The following is a 6,000-nucleotide window of genomic DNA, read 5'->3' as shown; positions in this document are numbered from 1 at the left end:
AATAAAGGTCAACATACCATTTTCTTCCTGTACCTGCATGTTAACTTTCAGTGATTCATATACATGGACACCCAGGACCCTCTGAACAACAGCATTTTCCAATCTTTCAGCATTTACAAACTACTCTGCTTTTCTATTTTTCCTACCAAAGTGGATAACTTCACATTATATTCCATTTTCCATCTTCTTGCCCACTCACTTAGCCCATCTATAGCCCTTTGAAGTTTCTTTGCATTTTGCATCATCCTCACAATTACATTCCCACCTAGCTTTGTATCATCAGCAAACTTGGATATCATCCAAATCATTGATATAGATTGTGAATAGCTGGGGCCCAAGCCCTGATCCCTATGGTACCACTCCACTAGTTACAGCCTGCCAACCCGAAAATTACCCGTTTATTCCGACTCTGTTTTCTGTCCATTAACCAATCCTCAATCCATGCTCGTGTCCACTGTAAATGACACAAGGTCAGCCCGCTGGATGGAACCTCGGGCACCCTGAGCTTGATCTCCGGTGTCTCCAGTCCCGACTGCCCCCTTACATCAGTTTCCCCTCACTTTTATATCCTGCAGTGATCCATCTCTGCCACCTGACTCTTCTTTGTCTTCTCTGCTGGGTTTTGGCAGGAAGCTGGGAAAAGACAGCTGGAACTTCTCTAATCTGTGATTTACAAGGACACTTTCCCTGGTTCCCAGCAGTTACTTTTCTTCAGCAATTTTCTGATTATCCCCAAACTCCCCTGCCTGCTGTTAGTTATTTCTTATAGTTTCATAATTATAGGTATAAACATCACACATTATAATCTAACCTATTCTATTACTCACTTTGGTTTAAGCTTATATTGTCCTGTACTATTTTATGATTTTATAACCAATCCTCAATCCATGTGAGTGTATTACCCCCAATCTTATGAGCTCTAATTTTGTTTAATTATCTCTTGTCGAATGCCTTCTGAAAATCCAAATACACCACATCCACTGGTTCCCCCCTTATCTGTTCTGCTAGTTACCACCTCAAAAAACGCTAACAGATTTGTCAAACATGATTTCAGTTTTATAAATCCGTATTGACTCTGCCCAATCCTGTTATTATTTTTAAATAGTGCCCTGTTACCACATCCTTATAATAGAATCTAGCATTTTCCTTACTACTGATGTCAGGCTAACTGATCTGTGGTACTTTGTTTTCTCTCTCCCTCCTTTCTTAAATAGTGGGGTTATATTTGGTACCTTCCAATCCGCATGAAGGGAGAGAGAGCGAATGAGTGAGACGAAGATTGGCACGGAAGGGAGAGAGAGCTGGACAGAGTGAGATCAAACAGACAGCAAAGTAAGTGAGACAGAGTGAGACTTAAATCCAAAAGGGGAAGTGGGAGAGACAGAATGAGGCAGAGAAAGAAAGGAAAGAAAGAGAAGATATTGGCCGGGATGGCAAGGGAGAAGAGAATGGGGCAGAGAGAAGAGAGAGAGGCGAAAGAGGCGGAGAGAGGTAGACTGAGAGCATAGCAGAAAGAGGAACAGAGAAGCAGAGAAGAGAAAGGTGGAAAGAGTGAGAGACAGTGAGGCAGAGAGAAATGAGAGAGGTAGAGGTCTTATTGAATGGCGGAGCAGGCTCGAGGGGCAAAATGGCCTACTCCTGCTCCTATTTCTTATGTTCTTAATAGAGCAAATGTGAATTAGAGAGAGAGAGAGAGAGAGAGAGAGAGAGAGAGAGAGAGAGAGAACAAGGTGGGGAGAAGAGAGAGAAATTGAGAAAGAAACAGGTGGAGATATGAGAGTGCTTCTTCGGCAGCCCCTCCCAAACCCTCGACCTCTACCATCTAGAAGGACAAGGGCAGCAAGCACATGGGAACACCACCACCAGCACGTTCCCCTCCAAGTCACACACCATCCTGATATGTAAGAATATCACCGTTCCTTCGTCGCTGGGTCAAAATCCTGGCACTCCCTCCCTCATCATCATCATAGGCAGTCCCTCGAATCGAGGATGACTTGCTTCCACGTCAAAAAGTTCACAGGTGTTTCAATGAAGGACCTAAAATTCCAGGTCCCGTACTACATGTTGAAGAGTGGAAGATACCTGTGCGTAGATTTCTTTTAGCGTGTGGAGACCGTTGCACACCAGCCACCACACGGGCTTGACAGAGCTAGGTCTTGGTCCAGTGGCAAGGATTAACCAAAACGACTGGAGACCAGCTCTGCTGCACGGACCTAATGCACACGTATATCGCAGTGTGGACGGCCCGTGCTGCCCCTGGGCTCGCGCCTCTTCTGGTCCCCAAACTCACGCCTCTCCTGGGCCCCGGTCATATCCCTCTACAATCTCTCACCGCTCCTTCGCCCTGACCTCGCCGCTCGATCACACGGACTGCAGCGGTTCAAGAAGGTGGCTCACAACCATCTTCTCAAGGGCAATTAGAGATGGATAATAAATGCTGGCCTTGCCAGCGAAGCCCACATCCCATGAACAAATTTTTTTTTTTTAAAAGTCACCTTCTCTTTTCAAGAGGAAGAGACCCAGCCTATTCATCCTTTCCTAATAGGCATAACCTCGCATTTCTGGTATCATAATTGTAAATCTAATTTCCAATCTCGCCAATTCCTCTATATCCTTTTTATAATATGGAGGTCACAATTGTACACAGTACTCCAAATATGGTCTAACCAAGGTTCGATACAAGTTCAGCATACCTTAGCTACTTTTCAATTCAATCCCCCTGGAAATAAACCCGAGTGCTTGGTTTACTCTTTTTAATGGCCTTATTAACCTACGTCGCTACTTTTGGTGATTCCGAGATCACTTTGCTCTTCTGCCCCATTTAGATTCTGGTTTTCCAACTAATATGTGACCTCCTTATTTCTGTTACCAAAATGCAATACCTCACATTTATCAGTGTTGAAATTCATTATATGCCAATTCTGCAAGTATAATAATGTAATAAGACATGTAGTACAGCACGGATTAGATACAGAGTAAAGCTCCCTCCACACTGACCCTTCAAACACTCCCAGGTCATCGACAACACGGGTTAGTGACAAAGTAATGCTCCCTCTGCACTGTCCCATCAAACATTTCCAGGTCATATATAGCACGGGCAAGGTACTGAGTTAAGTTCCCTCGATACATAGAGAGTAAAGCTCCATCTATACTCCCCATCAAACACTCCCAGGCCAACTACAGCTTGATTTAGATACAGAGTAAATCTCCTTCTACACCCTCCCAGGGCAGTTTCCAGTGGGCTTCCGCAGGGCTCAGTACTTGGTTCCCTGCTTTTTGTGATATATATATAATCAATGATTTGGACTTGAATGTCGGAGGTATGATTAAGAAGTTTGCAGATGATACAAAAATTGGCCCTGTGCTTGATAATGAAGAAGCGGTAGACTGCAGGAAGGTATCAATGGACTGGTCAGGTGGGCAGAACAGTGTCAAATGGAACTCAATCCGGAGAAGTGAGGTAATGCATTTGGGGAGGGCTATCAAGGAAATCGAATACACAATAAATGGTAGGACACTGAGAAGTGTAGAGGGACAAAGGGACCTTGGAGTGCATGTCCACAGATTCTAGAAGGTAGCAGGACAGGTAGATAAGGTGGTCAAGAAGGCATACGGGATACTTGCCTTTATTAGCCGAGGCATAGAATAGAAGATTAGGGAGGTTATGCTTGAACTGTATAAAAAACTACTTAGGCCACAGTTAGAGTACTGCGTGCAGTTCTGGTCACCACAGTACAGGAAAGATGTGACTGCCCCAGAGAGGATAGAGGAAATTTACGAGGATGTTGCCTGGACTGGAGAATTTTAGCTATGAGGAAAGATTGGATAGGCTGGGGTTGTTTTCTTTGGAACAGAGGAGGCTTAGGCGACCTAATTGAGGTGTATAAAATTATGAGGGGCCTAGATAGAGCAGATAGGAAGGACCTATTTCCCTCAGCAGATGGTTGAATAACCAGGGGGCATAGATTTAAAGTAAGTGGTAGGAGGTTTAGTGGGGATTTGAGGAGAAATATTTTCACCAAGGTTGGTGGGGGTCTGAAACTCACTGCCTGAAAGAGTGGTAGAGGCAGAAACCCTCATAGCATTTAAAAAGTACTTGGATATGCACTTGAAGTGCCGTAACCTACAAGGCTACGATCCAAGAGCTGTAAAGTGGGATCAGGCTGGAAAGCTCTTTGTCAGCAAGCACGGACATGATGGGCTGAATGGCCTCCTTCTGTGCTGTAAATTTCTATGATTCTCTGATCGCAAGGCTAGGAGAGACGCTCTTGAAGGTATGGAGAGCTCGGACTTGTCCGTGGGAGTAACAGACAGCAAGAGAACTCAAATAATCCCGAGCAATGCGGTGTTAGTCGTGGCTCAGTGGTAGTCTCTGAGTCAGTAGGTTGTGGGTTCAAGTCCACTCCCAGATCATGGAGCATAAAATCAAAGCCGACATTCCAATGCAGTGCAGAGGGAGTGCTGCACTGTCAGGGGTGCCGTCTTTCACATGAGGCCCCATAAGAGCATAAGAAATAGGAGCAGGAGTAGGCCATTTGGCCCCTCGAATCTGCTCCATCATTTAAATATCATGGCTGATCTGATCTGATCTTGCCTTCAACTCCACTTCCCTGCCCACTCCTCATAACCCTCGACTCCCTTATCGTTCAAAAATCTGTCTATCTCCACCTTAAACATATTTAATGTCCCAGCTTCTACAGCTCTCTGAGGTAGCGAATTCCAAAGATTCAGAAGAAATTGCTCCTGATTTCCCTTTTAAATGAGCGACCCCTTATTCTGAAACTATGCCCCCTAGTGTTAGATTCCTCCACAGGGGGAAACATCCTCTCTGCGTCTATCCTGTCAAGCCCTCTCAGAATCTTATATGTTTCAATAAGATCACCTCTCATTCTTCTAAACTCCAATGAATATAGGCCCTACCTGCTCAATCTTTCTTCATGACAACCCTTTCATCTCAGGAATCAACCTCGTGAACCTCCTCTGAACTGCCCCCAATGCAAGTATATCCCTCCTTAAATAAGATCAAAACTGTACGCAGTACTCCAGGTGTGGTCTCACCAACAGTGTCGTTGTAGCAGGACTTCCCTACTTTTATACTGCATCTCCCTTGCAATAAAGGCCAACATTCCATTTGCCTTCTTAATTACGCTGTACCTGCATGCTAACTTTTTGTGTATCATGTACAAGGACCCCTCTGTATTGCAGCATTTTCTAATCTCTCCCCATTTAAATAATAATTTGCTTTTTTATTTTTCCTCACATTTTCCCACATTATACTCCATCTGCCAAACTTTTGCCCACTCACTGAGCTGATCTATGTTCCTTTGTAGATTATTTGCGTCTTCCTCACAACTTGCTTTCCCACTTATCTTTGTATCATCAGCATGTTTAGCTGCATTCAATCGGTCCCTTCATCCAAGTCATTAATATAGATTGTAAATAGTTTGAGGCCCCAGCACTGATCACTGTGGCACCCCACTTGTTACAGTTTGCCAGCCTGAAAATGACCCATTTATCCCTACTCTCTGTTTGTTAGCCAATCCTCTATCCATGCTAATATATTACCCCCAATCCCGTGAGCTTTTATCTTGTGCAGTAATCTTTTATGTGGCACCTTATCAAATGCCTTCTGAAAATCCAAATACACGACATCTACTGGTTCTCCTTTATCCACCCTGTTCATTACATCCTCAAAGAACTCCATCAAATTTGTCAAACATGATTTCCCTTTCATAAAACCATGCTGACTCTGCTTGACTGCATTATGATTTTCTAAATAATGGACTCCAGCATTTTCCCAATGACATGTTAGTCTAACTGGTCTACAGTTTCCAGCTTTCTGTCTCCCTCCATTCTTAAATAGGGGAATTGCATTTGCTATTTTCCAATCTGCTGGAACCTCTCCAGAATCCAGGGATTTTTGGTAGATTACAACCAATGTGGCCACCATCTCTGCAGCCATTTCTTTTAAGACCCTAGGATGCAGGCTATTAGGACCAG

The sequence above is a fragment of the Pristiophorus japonicus genome, chromosome 9, assembly GCF_044704955.1.
Source record: "Pristiophorus japonicus isolate sPriJap1 chromosome 9, sPriJap1.hap1, whole genome shotgun sequence".
NCBI classification, from domain to species: Eukaryota; Metazoa; Chordata; class Chondrichthyes; family Pristiophoridae; genus Pristiophorus; species Pristiophorus japonicus.
Note: the sequence above shows the minus strand (reverse complement) of the source record.